The following is a 19490-nucleotide window of genomic DNA, read 5'->3' as shown; positions in this document are numbered from 1 at the left end:
TTGAAATTGCTCCTTGATCCATGGGCTACTGAATGGATGTTGTGTTAGCAGGCATGAAAACAACATTGACCTCCTTGTACCTTTCCATCAGAACTCTTGGGTGACCAGGTGCATTGTCAATGACTGGTAATATTTTGAAAGGAATCTTTTTCTCTGAGCAATAGGCCTCAACAGTAGGCTTAAGATAGTCAGTGAACCATGCTATAAACAAATTTGCTGTCATCCAGTCTTTGTTCTTTCACTTATAGAGCACAGGCAGCATGAATTTAGCATAATTATTAAGGGCCCTAAGATTTTCAGAATAGATGAGCTTCAACTTAAAGCCACCAGCTGCATTAGCCCCTAACAAGAGTCAGCCTGTCCTTTTAAGTCTTGAAACAAGACTTCTCTCTAGCTATAAAAGTCCTACATGTCATCTTACTCCAATATAAAGCTATTTCATCTACATCGAAAGTCTGTTGTTTAGTAGCGCTCCCTTCATCAATGATCTTAACTAGATTTTCTAGATAACTTGCTGCAGCTTCTCCATCAGCACTTGCTGTTTCCCCGTGCATTTTTATGTTGTAGAGACAGTTTCTTTCCTTAAACCTCATGAACCAACTTCTGCTACATTCCAACTTTTCTTCTGTAGGTTCCTTATCTCTCTCAGCCTCCAAAGAATTGAAGAGAGTTAGGCCCTTGCCCTAGATTAGGCTTTGGTTTAGGAGAATGTTATGGCTGGTTTGATATTCTATCTAGACCACTAAAACTTTCTCCGTATCAGCAATAAGGCTCTTTTTGCTTTCTTATCATTCATGTGTTCACAGGAGAAGCTCTTTTAATTTTCCTCAACAATTTTTCCTTTGCATTCAGGATTTGGCTATTTGGCACAAGAGGCCTAGCTTTCAGCTTCTCTCAGCTGTTGACATGCCTTCTTCACTAAGCTTAATCATTTCTAGTTTTTGAATTAAAATGAGATGTGAGAGTTTTCCTTTCACTTGAACTTGTAGAGGTCACTGTAGGGTTATTAACTATACTAATTTTAATATTGGTGTATCTCAAGGAATAAGGAGGCTTGAGGAGAGGGATGGAGATGGAGGAATAGCCAGTTGGTGGAGCAGTCAGAACATTCACACCAGTTATAGACTAAGTTTGCTATCTTACATGGACATGGTTCATAGTGCCCCAAAACAATTACAATAGTAACACCAAATATCACTAATTACAGACCGCCATAACAGATATTATAATAATAACGAAAAGTTTGAAATGTTGCAAGAATTACCAAAATGTGACACAGACACAGAGTGAGCACATGCTTTTGAAAAAATGGCCCTAATGGACTTGTTCAATGCAGTGTTGCCACAAATCTTCAATTTGGAAAAAACACAATATCTATAAGATGCAATAAAGTTAAATGGAATAAAATGAGGTATGCCTCATTTTAGATTTTTTTTCTCAAAGGAGAGGAAGGTCCTCTGGTTGAATGGGGAAGTTAGGGTAAGATGGAAGAAGATGGAGAGTCTAGACCTCTGCCCACTTGCTTTATCCATCATCTTTGCCCTCGATAGTACCCCCAAAGGATCTTCTTGGAACAAAGGGACTCTACAGAGGAGACATGAAACATCAATCATTTGATCCCTCTCTTTGCCCATGTCAGGCTTTTTGTCACAGCCGACAGTATCATCCAATTCCCATTAAAGAAACACTGGAATTCTATTTGACTCATTTCAATCCTTCCTTTACCATAATCAATCTGTTACTGCAGCATGCTGTTTTTTATTTTATAACTGTACTTCTGTGATATAAAATAACCCGCTAAAAACAGACAAAGTCACCCCAACAACTCATCTATATAAGAAGAATAATCCAAGAATTGAAATAAATTTCTAGATGCTTTGACTAAATTTTCCAGTTATCATCTAGACATCACTATCATACAGATATAGCCAACACTCTTCCATGTCAGCCCTTCCTCTCCAGGTTGGTTCAGAAGAATGTTCTCAGCATCGGGAACAAGAACCACTGCTGTGACTCATAAGCCTTCTCCTTGCCCCACTACTATGACTATCTGTAAGGGTACACAGCACCACCTGTAGCCATACCTCCATTTGGTATGTGAGGAGTGTCCTTGGATAGACTTTTCATATTAATTTAAATTCTCATAATTCTTGCCCACCAGTGGATATCTTTGACACACTTCCTGTCTTCTATCTGGGAGTAATGACTTACTATGATTTTGCCCGCAACCATTTTCCATGAAAGGCCCTTTATTTTGGAAAAGTCACCACAGAGAAATTCCCAGAGCACATGGAGGACATCATTGATGAGCTAAAAAAAAAAAAAAAACTCTAGATCAATGCTGACAAAAGCTGTCTTTCACCCATAAACATAATCCTGACAGGTCTTCTCATCAAAAGTTATTCACCTGTAAAAATGCTACCAAAACTAATAAGTGAGTTTAGCAAGGCAACAGGATTCAAGATCAACATACAAAAATAAACTATATTTCTATATGCTGGCAACAAAAAAATCACAAATTGAAAAAAAAGTATCATTTGTAAACCATCCAAACAAATGAAATACTTGAGGATAATTCTGACAAAAGATTCTGCAAGGCCTGCACTGAAAATGATAAAACATTGCTAGGCTAATTTTAAAAGATCCAAATAAAAAACATATCCATGAGTTGGAAGATTCAGTAATGTTAGGGTGCTAATTCTCTCCAAATGATCTAGAGTCAGTGCAATTCCTATCAAAATTCCAGAAATTAGCAAACTAAAATTCATATGAAAGTGCAAGGGACAGAATAGCCAAAACAATCTGACAAAAAAAGAACAAAGTTGGAGGACTAACAGCACCTATTTTCAAGGTTTACCCTAAGCTAGTAATCAAAACACTCTGCTATTGGTGTAAAGATAGACAAATAGATTAATGGAACAGAATAAAGAATACAGAAATTGACCCATAAATATGTGGATTTTTTAATGAGCAAAGGCAATTTGGTAGAGAAAGAATAGTCTTTTCAACAAAGGGCACTGGAATTATTAAATTACTATATGAGGAGGAGGAGGAGAAGAAGGAGGAGGAAGAGGAAGAACTTTAGTCCATACTTCACACTATGTACAATAATGGTTCAAACACCTAAAACTATATGAAAATAAACCTACTACTGTGAAACTTCTGGAAGAAATCATATAAAATTTTTGCGATCTTGAGTTAGACAAAGATTTCTTAAATATGATGCCAAAAGCACTAGTCATGAAAGGAAAAAAATCAATATATTAGACTTCATCAAAACTAAAAACATCTGCTCCTTAAAGGACACTGTTACCTGGGTGACAAAATGATATGTACAAATCCCCATGGCACATGTTTCCCTATATAGCAAACCTTCACCTGTACCTCCAAACCTAAAATAAAAATTAAATAAATAAATAAAAGACACTGTTAGGTAATTAAAAGACAAATCACAGACTGGAAGAAAATATTTACAGTCTGTTAAAGGACTTTTAACCAAAATATGTAAAGAACTCTCAAAATCAATAAGAATACAAGCAACTCAATAAAAGGGGGCAAAAGATTTGAACAAAGAAGATATATGGGTGGCAAATAAGCACATATTCAACATCATTAATCACTAAGGACATAAACATTAAACCCACACTGATGTACCACTACATACCTATTTGAATGGCTAAAATTAGAAAAACTGAGCATACCAAGTGCTAGTGAGGATGTGCAGCAAATGGAACATTCACACACTTCAAGTGGGAGTGGAAGATAGTACAATCACTTTGGAAAACAGTTTGGCAGTTTCATAAATAAACATATACCTACCAGATCATCCAGCAATTATGTTCCTAAGTATTTACCCAAAGGCACATATCCATAAAAAGACATGAATATAAATGTTCCTAGCAGCTTTATTTAAATAGTCAAAAACTGGAAACAACTCAAATATCTACCAACAGATAAACACTCTGTGGTATATCCATACAATGGAATACTACTCAGCAGTAAAAAAGGATAAACTATTGATGTATGAAAAACCATGAATTTCAAAATAATTATTCTGAGTAAAAGGAGCCCAGCCCCTACCCCTCAAAAAAAGAGTACATACTGAATCATTCCATTTACATAAAATTCTAAAAAATACTAACTAATCTATAATAACAGAAATCAGATCAACTGTTGCCTGGGGACAATAGAACAAGGAAAGGAGTTTAAAAGATTCAAGAAAACTTTTCAAAGTGCTGGATCTGCTCATCATCATGATTGTGATAATGTCTCACAGGTGCATACATGTCAAAATGCACCCAACTGTATATTTTAAATATGTGTACTTTATCTGCCAGTGCTACTGTGTCAATTATACTTTGATAAAGCTGTTCATATAAAACTGAAAAAGTTCAAAAGGAAGTATTTAGGAAGGATAATTAATTTTATTGGGTCTAGTCTCTGCAGTGTCATATGTAAACAGTTGTTTGACAGCTGAGAATTAAATCACAACAGTCTTAATCTTTAGTGAGGCTGTTGAAAAACATTAAATGTAACCCAATTCATAACCTATAACAAACACCTTCAATTCACTATCTCCTCATCTTATTTATCTTTCATAGATGCCCAGGGCTGCCCCTAAAAGACTCTCTTTCCTTCTCTAAACACCCCAAATTCTCTCTTCCTCAGCCTTGCCCTGGAAACTGACTGTGGTCATTTTCCCCATCTTTCCCCTCCCTTCCTAGAAGTATTCTCCAGTTACTCTATCGCTGCCTCGCCCAGCACCTTTATTCTTCTCAATTCTGATCTACTCCTTCTAGCTCAGCATTTTTCTATCCATTATCCTAAGCAGCATAACTGAAACCCCAGAGGCCAAAAAGTAAAAATAATCTTCTCTAGAAGCAGAATGAGTAGAGGCAGAGAGGAATGCTGAGCGTAACAGCTGGGTGGTGGAGGGGAATCTCTTATTTTAAAAAGAAAAGCTTGGTCCCAAGATCCTGGTCCCCTCTCTGCTCAGAGATCCTCTCTCTGCTCACGTCTCTCCTCATTCATTCTCACAGGCAAAGAGACTCGGTTTTCCTCCATTCAGTCTTCTCATTCTGACTCTAAACTGCATCCCTATCCCTGAAACACAATGCCCCTTCCCAGCACACAAGGCCCATCCTCTTTCTACTGCTGTTTTAGGCTTTTTTTTTTTTTTTTTTTTTTTGCCTCTTCTCAACCCCCCCCAAGCCACTAGAAGAGAAATGACCCATTTCATCGTTTTAAATAGCTCTCTTTTCACATGTATCTTTGGACTTGTAGATGATGCAAATTCTTTATGAATTTAAATTTTAAAGGCTCTGTTTGTTAAATGTTTGTCCATTTGTCTGCATTGAGTTAATATAATTAACCTGTCTCTCTGCAGCACTGCTCTCTGTAGAAGACAGTAAAGTCTGTTGCATCACTTCTTCCAGGTTTCGTATCACGGTGGCTGCAGGGTTTGCCCACAATGAACACGCAACTGTCTGCCACCGCTTCACCCACTCCTCCCACTTGTCTCACTCTCCTCCTCCTGCTTCATGTTCCAACATTATCAAACCACCTATCGTCCTCAACTTTACGTCCCTGGAACACCATCACCTGGGAATTACCCTCTGCCTAAAGCAGAGGTCAGCAAACTTTTTCTGTAAAGGACCATATACAAATATTTCTGGCTTCACAGCCCATGTGGTCTCTGTGCCAACTACTCCGTTCTGCCATCATTGCACAAATGCAGCCACAGGCTATACATAAATGAATTGAGTGTGGCTGAGTTACAATAAATCTTTATTTCCAAAAACAGCCAACAGATTTGGCCTGTGGGTCTTATTTTGCCAAACCTTGATCTAAAACGTCCTCCCTTCCCAATCTCCACCTGACTACCTCCTAGTTCTCCTACAAGACTAAGCACATTACCATCTGGAGAGTGCTTTCTCCTATGACTGGTCAGGTTCATCCTTTCTTTGTACTCTCATAGGAACATATATGGAATATATTTTGTAGAGGCAAGAAAAGTTTCTTCCCAAAGACTCATGGTTTCTTCCATGAGGAAGGAGCTCTGCTATCATAATACTACTGGCCTTTCTCTACTCCTACTTACTCCTCTCCATGGGAGATGGAGCAGCTTGGAGGAGTCTAGCTCCTTCTCTCACTCGTGGGAGCAAACTGGCCACAGAGAATATGTATTTCTCCTGCTTTTCCATGCCACAGAGGGCACTCTCTGACACTCCTGGGGAAGGCTTGTCTGCCAGTACTACTGTGTTCGGACACATAAGTCTGTCTTACTCCAGAGTTCTCCATTATCAGTTTAACCAGTAACAACAGTAATATTTTTATCTCCATATATCTTACTTCCTGATTACCTCTTAATTGGTTCAGAACTCTAGAGGGAAACAGAAATGCTATTTATAAGGCCCCATTGAACCCCAACATACACCAGTAGCCACGTTTTCAGCATTTTGCTCAGGAATTTTCTTTGTGTATCTTCTATCACCTCAGTTCAGTGATTACCCAAGTGGACTTCAGTCATCTGGAGAGTCCTTCCAATTGTCACAAACTGATCCAGAAATGCAAATCTTTCTTTCATACTGACAGCAAATGACACCATTCTGTTAGCTTTTATTTTTACCTACAATCGAATACTGCTTACTAATAACCTGTTGAGTACTATAGTCTGGATATGTTTGTTCCCCAAACCTCATGTGGAAATTTGGTCCCCAATGTTGGAGGTGGAGCTTGGGTTATGGGGGTGGAGCCCTCATGAATGGCTTGGTTCATCCTCAGGGTAATGAGTAAGTTCTCACTCTCATTTCCGCAGGAGTTAGTTGTTAAAAAGAGCCAGCACCTCCTCTTTCTCTCTTTCTAGCCATGAGATCTCTGCATATACCAGCTACCCTTTTTCTGCTGCCATGTGTGGAAGCTGCCTGAGTCCCTCACCAGGAAAAGATGATGGCTCCTTGCTTCTTGTACAGCCTGCAGAACTCTGAGCTAAATAAACCTCAAATTACCCAGCCTTAAATATTCCTCTATGGCAACACAAATGGACTAAGACAGTGAGTTAGCAGTAGTTTCTAAATTGAAAGTACTAATAGAGTTTACTAAATATTTAATTACATATTCAGTTAAGAAATCTGGCAGCCACACTTTTGGAAATCCTGTAAAACTTTTATTAAGCATGAGTACCTAAGGCAGAATTTCAGTAGTTTTCAGGAAAGACAATTTGTGAATAGTGTTATCACTGATGCTGTCTTCAATTGATCATGGTTTTCAACCACTGTTATTCAAAATTATCCCACCTGTTCTCAGTAGAAAATCACTCAGTAATAGCAAATTGAAAATTCAAAAATATTTTAAATGACCCAGCAGTTCCAATTCTGTGGAATATGCTCCAAAAAAATAGTTGGCAATGTTCATCAAAAGACATGTATAAGAATGTTCATAACATTCTTATAACACATATATTCTTATAACATATATTTTTATAACTAATAACATATATTCTATATAACATATATTCTTATAACAAAGCTTCATAACACAGCTTTGTCTTGTAATAGCTAAAAATTGCTAACAACCCAAATACCCATCATAGAATAATAAATAAATGGTGGAATATTTATAAAGTTGACTATTACACAGCAATGAAAAAGAACAAACTACTTTTACATACTTTTGTATGGAGCAACATGGGTGAATCTCACCTACATAAAGATGAGCAATGGATTGCCGGCAACATGGCAGAAGAGGAACAGATCCAGGCTGCAGCTCCCAGTGAGACCAACACAGAAGGCAGGCGATTTCTGTATTTCCAACTGAGGTACCTGGTTCATCTCACTGGAACTGGGTAGACAGTGGGTGCAGCCCATAGAGAGTGGGCAGAAGCAGAGTGGGCAGAAGCAGGGTGGGATGTTGCTTCACCCAGGAAATGCAAGGGGTCGGGGAACTCCCTCCCCTAGCCAAGGGAAGCCGTGAGGAATTGTGCTGCGAGGAATGGTGCATTCCAGCCCAGATAGTATGCTTTTCCCATGGTCTTCACAACCCACAGACCAGGAGATTCCCTCAGGTGCCTACACCACCAGGGCCGAGGGTTTCCAGCACAAAACTGGGCGGCCATTTGGGCAGACACCAAGCTAGCTGCAGGAGTTTTTTTGTACACCATTGGCACATGGAACACCAGCGAGACAGAACCGTTCACTCCCCTGGAAAGGTGGCGCTGAAGCCAGGGAGCCGAGTGGTCTAGCTCAGCGGATCCCACTCCCATGGAGCCCAGCAAGCTAAGATCCACTGGCTTGAAATTCTCGCTGCCAGCACAGCAGTCTGAAGTCAACCTGGGATGCTCGAGCTTTGTGGGGGGAGGGGCATCCACCATTACTGAGGCTTGAGTAGGTCGTTTTCCCCTCACAGTGTAAACAAAACCACTGGGAAGTTCGAACTGGGCAGAGCCCACCACGGCACCACAAACCCGCTGTAGCCAGACTGCCTCTCTAGATTCCTCCCGTCTGGGCAAGGCATCTCTGAAAGAAAGGCAGCAGTGCCAGTCAGGGGCTTATAGATAAAACTCCCGTCTCCCTGGGATAGAGCATCTAGGGAAAGGGGCAGCTGTGGGTGCAGCTTCAGTGGACTTAAACGTTTCTGCCTGACGGCTCTGAAGAGAGCAGCAGATCTCCCAGCACAGTGCTCGAGCTCTGCTAAGGGACTTACTGCCTCCTAAAGTGGGTCCCTGATCCCCATGCCTCCTGACTGGGAGATACCTCCCAGCAGAGGTCTACAGACACCTCATACAGGAGTGGTCCGGCTGGCATCTAGTGGGTGCCCCTCTGGGATGAAGCTTGCAGAGGAAGGAGCAGGCAGCAGTCTTTGCTGTTCTGCAGCCTCCACTGGTGATACCCAGACAAACAGGGTCTGGAGTGGACCTCCAGCAAACTCCAGCAGAGCTGCAGAAGAGGGGCTTGACTGTTAGAAGAAAACCAACAAAAAGAAAGCAATAGCATCAACATCAACAAAAAGGACACCCATGCAAAAACCCCATCTGAAGGTTGCCAACATCAAAAAGCAAAGGTAGATAAATCCACAAAGATGAGGAAAAACCAGTGCAAAAAAAAACCCTGAAAATTCCAAAAACCAGAACACATCTTCTCCAAAGGATCACAACTCCTGGCCAGCAGGGGCACAAAACTGGACAGAGAATGAGTTTGATGAATTGACAGAAGTAGGCTTCAGAAGGTGGGTAATAACAAACTCCTCCGAGCTAAAGGAGCATGTTCTAACCCAATGCAAGGAAGCTAAGAATGTTGAGAAAAGATTAGACAAATTGCTAACTAGAATAACCAGTTCAGAGAAAAACATAAACAACCTGATGGAGCTGAAAAACACAGCACAAGAACTCCATGAAGCATACACAAGTATCAATAGCTGAATTGATCAAGCGGAAGAAAGGATATCAGAGACTGAAGATCAACTTAATGAAATAAAACGTGAAGACAAGGTTAAAGAAAAAAGAATGAAAAGGAATGAACAAAGTCTCCAAGAAATATGGGACTATGTGAAGAGATCAAACCTAAGTTTGGTGCACCTGAAAGTGATGGGGAGAATAGAACCAAGTTGGAAAACACACTTCAGGATATTATCCAGGAGAACGTCCCCAACCCAGCAAGACAGGCCAACTTTCAAATTCAGGAAACACAGAGAACACCACTAAGATACTCCTCTAGAAGAGCAACCCCAAGACACATAATCGTCAGATTCACCAAGGCTGAAATGAAGGAAAAAATGTTAAGGGAAGCCAGAGAGAAAGGTCAGGTTACCCACAAAGGGAAGCCCGTCAGACTAACAGCAGATCTCTAGGCAGAAACCCTACAAGCCAGAAGAGAGTGGGGACCAAATTCAACATTCTTAAAGAACAGAATTTACAACCCAGAATTTCATATCCAGCCAAACTAAGCTTCATAAGTGAAGGAGAAATAAAATCCTTTACAGACAAATGAATGTTGAGGGATTTTGTCACCACCAGGCCTGCTTTACAAGAGCTCCTGAAGGAAGCACTAAATATGGAAAGGAAAAACTGGTACCAGCCACTGCAAAAACATACCAAAATGTAAAGACCATCAATATTATGAAGAAACTGCATCAATGAATGGGCAAAATAACCAGCTAGCATCATAATGACAGGATCAAATTCTCACATAACAATATTAACCTTAAACGTAAATGAGCTAAATGCTCCAGTTAAAAGACACAGACAGGCAAATTGGCTAAAGAGTCAAGACCCATCATTGTGCTGTATTCAGGAGACGCATTTCACGTGCAAAGACACAAAATAAAGGGACGGAGGAATAGTTACCAAGCAAATGAAAAGCAAAAAAAAAAAAAAAAAGCAGGGGTTGCAATCCTAGTCTCTGATAAAACAGACCTTAAACCAACAAAGATCAAAAAGGACACAGAAGAGTATTACAAAATGGTGAAGAGATCAATGCAACAAGAAGAGCTAACTATCCTAAATATATATGCACCGAATACAGGAGCACCCAGATTCATAAAGCAAGTTCTTAGAGACCTACAAAGAGACTTAGACTCCTGCACAATAATAGTAGGAGACTTTAACACCCCACTGGCAATATTAGACAGATCAACGGGACAGAAACTTAACAAGGATATCTAGGACTTGAACTCAGCTCTAGACCAAGCAGACCTAATAGACATCTATAGAACGCTCCACCCCAAATCAACAGAATATACATTCTTCTCAGCACCATATTGCACTTATTCTAAAATTGAACACATAATTGAAAGTAAAACACTCCTCAGCAAATGCAAAACAGAAATCATAACAAACAGTCTCTTAGACCACAGTGCAATCAAATTAGAACTCAGGATTAAGAAATTCACTCAAAACGGCACGACTACATGGAAACTGAACGACCTGCTCCTGAATGACAACTGGGTAAATAAAAAAATTAAGGCAGAAATAAATAACTTCTTTGAAACCACGGAGAACAATCACACAACATACTAGAATCTCTGGGACACAGCCAAAGCAATGTTTAGGGGAAATTTATAGCACTGAATGCCCATAGGAGAAAGAGGGAAAGATCTAAAATTGACAACCTAACGTCACAATTAAAAGAACTAGAGAAACAAGAGCAAACCAATTCAAAAGCTAGTAGAAGACAAGAAATAACTAAGATCAGAGCAGAACTGAAGGAGATGGAGACATGAAAAACCCTTCGAAAAAAATCAATGAATCCAGGAGCCGGTTTTTTTTAGAGATTAACAAAAATAGATAGACTGCTAGCTAGACTAATAAAGAAGAAAAGAGAGAAGAATCAAATAGACACAATAAAAAATAATAAAGGGGATATATCACCACTGATCCCACAGAAATACAAACTACCATCAGATAATACTATAAACACCTCTATGCAAATAAACTAGAAAATCTAGAAGAAATGGATAAATTCCTGGACACACACACCCTCCCAAGACTAAACCAGGAAGAAGTTGAATCCCTGAATAGGCCAATAACAAGTTCTGAAATTGAGGCAGTAAATAATAGCCTTCCAACCAATAAAAGCCCAGGACAAGACAGATTCACAGCCAAATTCTACCACAGGTACAAAGAAGAGCTGGTATCATTCCTTCTGAAATTACTCCAAACAATAGAAAAAGAGGGACTCCTCCATAAGTCATTTTATGAGGCTAGCATCATCCTGATACTAAAACCTGCCAGAGACACACAAAAAAAAGAAAATTTCAGGCCAATATCCCTGATGAACATTGATGCAAAAAATCCTCAATAAAATACTGGCAAACTGAATCCAGCAGCATATCAAAAAGCTTATCCACCAAGATCAAGTCAGCTTCATCCTGGGATGCAAGGCTGGTTCAACACACACAAATCAATAAATGTAACCTATCACATAAACAGTACCAATGACAAAAACCACTTGATTATCTCAATAGATGCAGAAAAGGCCTTCAACAAAATTCAACAGCCTTTCATGCTAAAAACTCTTAGTAAACTAGGTATTGATGGAATGTATCTCAAAACATTAAGAGATGTTTATGACAACCCCCAACCAATATCAGACTGAATGGGCAAAAATTGGAAGCATTCCCTTTCAAAAAGAGCACAAGACAAGGATGCCCTCTCTCACCACTCCTATTCAACATAGTATTGGAAGTTCTGGCCAGGGCAGTCAGGCAAAAGAAAGAAATAAGGGGTATTCACATAGGAAAACAGGAAGTCAAATTGTCTCTGTTTGCAGATGACGTGATTGTATACTTAGAAAACCCCATCATCTCAGCCCAAAATCTTCTTAAGCTGATAACTAACTTCAGCAAAGTCTCAGAATACAAAAATCAATGTGCAAAAATCACAGGCATTCCTATACACCAATAATAGACAAACAGAGAGCCAAATCATGAGTGAATTCCCATCACAATTGCTACAAAGAGAATAAAATACCTGGGAATACAACTTACAAGGGATGCGAAGGACCTCTTCAAGGAGAACTGCAAACCACTGCTCAAGGAAATAAGAGAGGACACAAACAAATGGAAAAACATTCCATGCTTATGGATAGGAAGAATCAATATCTTGAAAATGGCCATGCTGCCCAAAGTAATTTATAGATTCAATGCTATCCCCATCAAGCTACCATTGACTTTCTTCACAGAATTGGAAAAAACTACTTTAAATTTCATATGGAACCAAAAAAGAGCCCACATAGCCAAGACAATCCTAAGCAAAAAAAACGAAGCTGCAGGCATCATACTACCTGACTTCAAACTACATTACAAGGCTACAGTAACCAAAATAGCCAGTTTCGGTTACCAGTACTGGTACCAAAACAGATATATAGGCCAATGGAACAGAACAGAAGCCTCAGAAATAATACCACACAGCTACAACCATCTGATCTTTGACAAACCTGACAAAAATAAGCAATGGGGAAAGGATTCCCTATTCAATAAATGGTGTTGGGAAAACTAGCTAGCCATAGGCAGAAAACTGAAACTGGACCCCTTCCTTACACCTTATACAAAAATTAACTCAAGATGGATTAAAGACTGAAACATAAGACCTAAAACCATAAAAACTCTAAAAGAAAACCTAAGCAATACCATTCAGGACATAGGCATGGGCAAAGACTTCATGACTAAAACACCAAAAGCAATCACAACAAAAGCCAAAATTGACAATTGGGATCTACTTAAACTAAAGAGCTTCTGCCCAGCAAAAGAAACTACTATCAGAGTGAACAGGCAACCTACAGAATGGGAGAAAATTTTTGCAATCTATCCATCTGACAAAGGGCTAATATCCAGAATCTACAAGGAACTTAAACAAATTTACAAGAAAAAAAACAAACAACCCCATCAAAAAGTGGGCAAAGGATATGAACAGACACTTCTCAAAAGAAGACATTTATGTAGCCAACAAACATATGAAAAAAAACTCCTCATCACTGGTCATCAGAGAAATGCAAATCAAAACCACAATGAGATACCATCTCATGCCAGTTAGAATGGTGATCATTAAAAAGTCAGGAAACAACAGATGCTGGAGAGGATGTGGAGAAATAGGAACTCTTTTACACTGTTGGTGGGAGTGTAAATTAGTTCAACCATTGTGGAAGACAATGTGGCGATTTCTCAAGGATCTAGAACCAGAAATACCATTTGACCCAGCAATCTCATTACTGGGTATATTCCCAAAGGATTATAAATCATTCTACTACAAAGACACTTGCACACATATGTTTATTGCAGCACTATTCATAATAGCAAAGGCTTGGAACCAGCACAAATGCCCATCAATGATAGACTGGATAAAGAAAATGTGGCACATATACACCATGGAATACTATGCAGCCATAAAAAGAATGAGTTCATGTCCTTTGCAGGAACGTGGATGAAGCTAGAAACCATCATTCTCAGCAAACTAACACAGGAACAGAAAACCAAACACCGCATGTTCTCACTCATAAGTGAGAGTTGGACGATGAGAACGTATGGGCACAGGGAGGGGAACATCACACACCAGGGCCTGTCAGGGGGTAGAGGGCACAGGAAGGGATAGCATTAGACAAAGTACCTAATGTAGATGATGGGCTGATAGATGTAGCAAACCACCATGGCACATGTATACCCATGTAACAAGCCTGCACATTCTGCACATGTATCCAAGAACTTAAAGTATAATAATAATAAAAAGATAAGCAAAAGAAGCCAGATACAAAAGATATAATATCATGTGATTCCATTTATATGAAGATTCAACTTATATGAATTTATATGAAGTGTATTAGTTATAGACAAAACTAGTCTGTCGCTGTAGAAGTCAAAGTAGTGATTATCTCTGCTGCAGAAATGTAAAAGGGCAAGAAAGAGCCTTCTGAGATATGGGAAATTGTCTACAACCTGATTTGAGTGATGATTCAACAGTGTGCACGTGTTTGTTGCTGTGAGTGTGTGTAAATTCATTGAATTGTACAGTTAAGATCAATGCACTTTACACCATATATATGTATACTTATATGTATATTTAAAGAGAGAGAGAATAATTTCTGCATGCCTGATATTTAGCTGGGCCTTTGAGATATGTTGATTAACAAAACACACAGTTTTATTCCCCTTGGTATAGTGTATTCCTGGTACCAGTTCAGTCTCTATACTCAGTAAATGGTTGGTAATCTGAACTGAGCTTTCTTCTTTTATACTAAGCATTTAAACTTTAAAAAATATATACTATTGCTGATGCTAATGGCAACAGCAGTGCTTCACTTTTCCTTGACAAACATGTTTTGTTTTTAGGCTTTTTTAATCCAAGGTCATCCTGATGCCTCATTATGGAAAAATCCCAGAATCTTTCCTCCCTTCAGCAAAGGAGCTACATGCACTTTCATCCTGCAGATTTCAAAATCGATTATCTGTGCTGCTAGCATTCTCCATATCCCATGGAGTTGTGTGCTAAAATCCAGAGCAATGAATACACCTCTGAAAAATGATGCTTTCGAACCTGCCTCATGGTGCAGTAAATTTAAAAGTACTCTTAATAATAATAAGGATCAACATTGACTTTAATAGTCCTCAAGCCCATCACGTAATTTCATTAGCCACCCAGCACAGATGCAAGCAGGGGTGATGTCATACTTTTTCCCCTTGCTCTGAAACCTGAGTCAGGCGCCAGAGAGGAAACCGGTTTTACAGACTCTAATCGGATTAAAGCTCCTGGCAGCCTCTAATCAATAGGTGGTAGCTGGAGGAATCTCAAAATGTTCAAAGCCCTCTCTGGCCCCTTCATGGGCATGGCCTCACTCAAGTAGAAAGGAAGTTCAGGTGGTCTCTTTCTACAAGTGGGGAAAGTCTAAATGGTATGTCCTAGGGCACTGTGTTAGTTGCAGTTTTCCCCAGGACTCAGGTCCATACATGAGAGAGGGATTGTCACTAATGCAGCAGCCTCAAGTTTTCCTTTCTGATCTTACCTAAAGGAAACCTCTAGCTATTCACACAACCATCATACAGTAAACTAGCAGTTACGATCACAGGCTTTGGTGTCAGGCACAGCTTGATCTAAAACCTAGCTCTTCCACTGACTAAACAACCTCTAGCAAGCTAGCCTACCTGTGTTAGACTCAATTTTCTCATCTATAAAGTGGGGATAATAACACCTACCTCACAGAAGTGTAGTGAGGAAAAAGAGAGTTAATGTGTACACAAAGGGCTTATGACGTAGTCCTCGCCCTGTGTAGTTACATGCTCAACAAATGATTGCTAATAAAAAGAAATAAGCTATGATTAATAGCTACCAATTATCATTATGATTCTTAAAACTCTGAAATTCCCTCTTACAATCAGAGAGAATTCTTTTTTGCCTTTATCATTTTACTTACCTGAACTTTCCCACCTCTCCAACTTAGGGCAAGTGGGAAGCCAGTGCCTAGACGTGCCCATAACTTCCAGGTTGCTTTAACAAGAACTTCAATAACACGGCAAAATACAATGACCTCATCATCCCAATGTTGCAGAAGTAAAAATCAATGCTACTTAAAAAGCCTGACAATCAATCAAAGTCTAGCCAGATATCCGTGGAAGTCAAACAGACCATATAAAACTCAGATTCACCTAGGGATCTCATTAAAGTGCTGCAGCAGTAGTTCCCTGATGTAAGCTGGGAGTTTTCACTTGGCTTTTTTTTTTTTCAAATATGGAGTCCTGGTGAGGTCAGGGCTATATGTCTCCCCAGCAGCTGGCTCAGGAGCACTTTTATTGGCTGGATGCCCTCACTGGAATTACCAGTGCAAACGGTCATTCATACGTCAATGTCATCCCACCCTCCCGTGGTGACACAGACCTTCTCCTACTGAAACCACATGCTGCTTTAGTCCAAAATAAGCTCTGAAAAAGTAATAAACATTATTTTATTTCATTTTATTTTATTTTATTTTATTTTATTTTATTTTTATTTTGAAACAGAGTCTCGCTCTGTTGCCAGGCTGGAGTGCAGTGGCATGATCTCAGCTCACTGCAACCTCCACCTCCTGGGTTCAAGTGATTCTCCTGCCTCAGCCTCCCGAGTAGCTGGGATTACAGGTACACGCCACCACACTCAGCTAATTTTTGTATTTTTAGTAGACATGGGATTTCATCATGTTGGCCAGGATGGTCTCGATCTCTGGACCTCGTGATCTGCCCACCTCAGCCTCCCAAAGTGCTGGGATAACCCTTACCTGTTTCCCCTTTGCAGGGCAGATAGAACATAATAATTGGAGATGCATGAAACGTGATTAATCTCTCTGTATAATCAGGACTTGCAACACACTTAATTTTTTTTTAATAGTGAAAATTTCATTGGAGATCATTGAAGTGAAGACTGATAAACACTTGCCCTGGGTGGGTTACAACCAACTTTTCTTTTTTTTTCTAAGTTTTTTAAATTATACTTTAAGTTCTTGGATACATGTGTAAAACGTGCAGGTTTGTTACATAGGTATACATGTGCCATGGTGGTTTCCTGCACCCATCACCCCGTCATCTACATTAGGTATTTCTCCTAATGCTATCCCTCCCCTAGCACCCCAACTCCCCAACAGGCCCCAGTGTGTGATGTTCCCCTCCCAGCGTCCATGCAACACACTTAATTTCTATTGCATAGTACTATAGGGGTTACAGAAAGCATAATTTTAAGATAATGGATTTATATTCTATGGGCTTCTTTCTAAAACCTTATAATTCAAATATGAATATAAGACAAATCCCCTCCCTGAGCTCAGGTCATTTTAAGAGATAACACCTACTATGGACCACATGTTCTTCGAGGCACAAGAGATACAAAGATGGATAATGCATGAGCCTGCCCTTCTTCAGATTCTATGAGACCAGAAGGCACAGATCCCCCTAACTCCAGACCCAGTCCCCCAAAAAACACCAACAGGATTAAATACACACCATTGAGTTAATGGGACACGCCATTGAATTAAAACTTTTTTTTTACTCTAGCAGTAAAGAAAATGACTAAACTCTGGATTATCTACTCCAGAACAATCAACTTAGAGTAGAAACTTAAGCTACTATGAAAAAAATGATTGAACCGGAATAAGAAGGCCCGATGTTCCCAACAGCATTGGCAACCGATTCATTTAGAAACTCAGTAAAAGTCAACTCAGAAGCCCACTTCTTAGCCAACTTCATGTCCCATGCATACATGGAGGGTAAGGGAATGAGTTTATACATTTCAAATTATGTCTTCCGACTGGGCACAATGGCTCACGCCTGTAATCCCAGCACTTTGGGAGGCTGAGGCAGGTGGATCACTTGAGGTCAGAAGTTTAAGAGCTGCCTGGCCAACATGGTGAAACCCAGTCTCTATTAAAAATACAAAAATTAGCCAGGCATGGTGGTGGGTGCCTGTGGTCCCAGCTACTTGGGAGGCTGAGGCAGGAGAATCGCTAGAACCCAGGAGGCGGAGATTGCAGTGAGCCAGGATCATGCCACTGCACTACAATCTGGGTGACAGAGTGAGACTCTATCTGAAAAAAACCAATTATGTCTTCTTAAATCCCTCAGGAACACACTCTCATTTCTTTAATTCACCTCCCTATTTGTAAGTATAATATTAATACCTCCCTCCTGGGGCTGTTGTGAGGGTTAAATGAAGCAATATTTTTTTTTAGTCTAAAAAAGCACCTGGCTTATACTAGGGACTCACTGAATGATAGCTAATAGAAAATTCAGTACCAGGATCCTCAAAAACAATGTGACCACAGACACCACGCCCCCTGGCTAGCTTCTGGTTTTTCTTACTTTGAAGCAGGAGAAGCAGACTTCTTTCTGGTCGTACCAGCCTAGAAAGATCTAAGCTGAGCTACTAGTACAAGAAGATCATGGGGCAATGATTCAATCTTGACAAAAGATCTAGAAACATAGCTAACAGAAAACACAAAGATGACAGGAATATCAATAATCTCAACAACTGTAAACAGGTTACGTTCCCTTATTAAAAGAACTTTCAAATTCATTTTTTAAGGCAAGGTCCATCTATATGCTATTTACAAGAGATGTGTGTAACACAAAATAATGCAGAAAGGTTGAAAACATGCAGATGCCCAAAGAGAGACCAAGTGCTATAGTCTGAATATTTGTGTTCCCCCAAAATTCATATGTTAAAATCATAACCCCCAAGATGACGGCATTAGGAGGTGAGGGCCTTTCAGAGTTGATTAGAGCATGAGAGTGAAACCCTCATGAATGGGGTTAGGGCTCTTATAAAAGCAAGCCAAGAGAGACCCCTTTCCACCTCTACCATGTGAGGACACAGTGAGAAAGCATTGTCTATGAACCAAGAAGCAGACCATCTACAGACACTGAATCTGCCAGCACTTGATCTTGGAATTTCCAGACTCCAGATATGTGAGAAATAAATTTCTGCTGTGCATAAGCCACCTAGTTTATGGCATTTTGTTGTAGCAGCCTGAAGGGACTAAGACAGCAGGCAAATATAAACAAAAAGAAAACAATATAGCAATATTAATATTACCTCAAATCGAATTCAAGGCAAAAAGCTCTATATGGGACAAAGAAAATTGTTTTATATTAATAAACAATAGATTCATCAGAATATATAGCAACCATGAACATTTTCACCCTGAATATCATGGCAGCAGATACATGGAGAGTAATGACAACACGTCAAGCACAATTCCAAGGTCACTGCATATAGCAACTCATAATCCTCCCAAGAACCCAGTAAACTAGATGATGTGATTTTACAGTTAAGGAAATGTGTCCAAGGTCTGTCAACTCATGAGGGTGGAGCTGGTATTCAAACCAGGCAGCCTGGCGTTAGCATCAATACTCTCAATTTTTTTACTATATTCTCTCCAAAAAGTAAAAAGAAGTGTTAGAAATTTTTTTTAAAGTTGGCCAGGTGTGGTGGCTCACACCTATAATCCTAGCACTTTGGGAGGCCAAGGCAGGAGGATCGCTGGAGC

General features: G+C 39.7%; 1 long non-coding RNA gene and 1 other non-coding gene across 2 annotated transcripts in view; one reads left to right on the top strand and one right to left on the bottom strand.

The window, feature by feature from the left end:
- LOC103783941 (uncharacterized) overlaps positions 1 to 19490 on the bottom strand; it is a 413541-nt gene that overhangs the window by 264121 nt on the left and 129930 nt on the right. The gene's annotated exons all lie outside the window — the stretch shown is intronic.
- LOC112439953 (U8 small nucleolar RNA) lies at positions 16706 to 16838 on the top strand. The gene has a single exon (XR_003028171.1). It is a non-coding gene; the product is annotated as a U8 small nucleolar RNA (small nucleolar RNA).

The sequence above is a fragment of the Pan paniscus genome, chromosome 4 (assembly GCF_029289425.2).
Source record: "Pan paniscus chromosome 4, NHGRI_mPanPan1-v2.0_pri, whole genome shotgun sequence".
In the NCBI taxonomy this organism is placed as follows: Eukaryota; Metazoa; Chordata; class Mammalia; order Primates; family Hominidae; genus Pan; species Pan paniscus.
The sequence above is the reverse complement of the archived record's forward strand: the minus strand, read 5'-3'. Positions and strand labels throughout refer to the sequence as shown.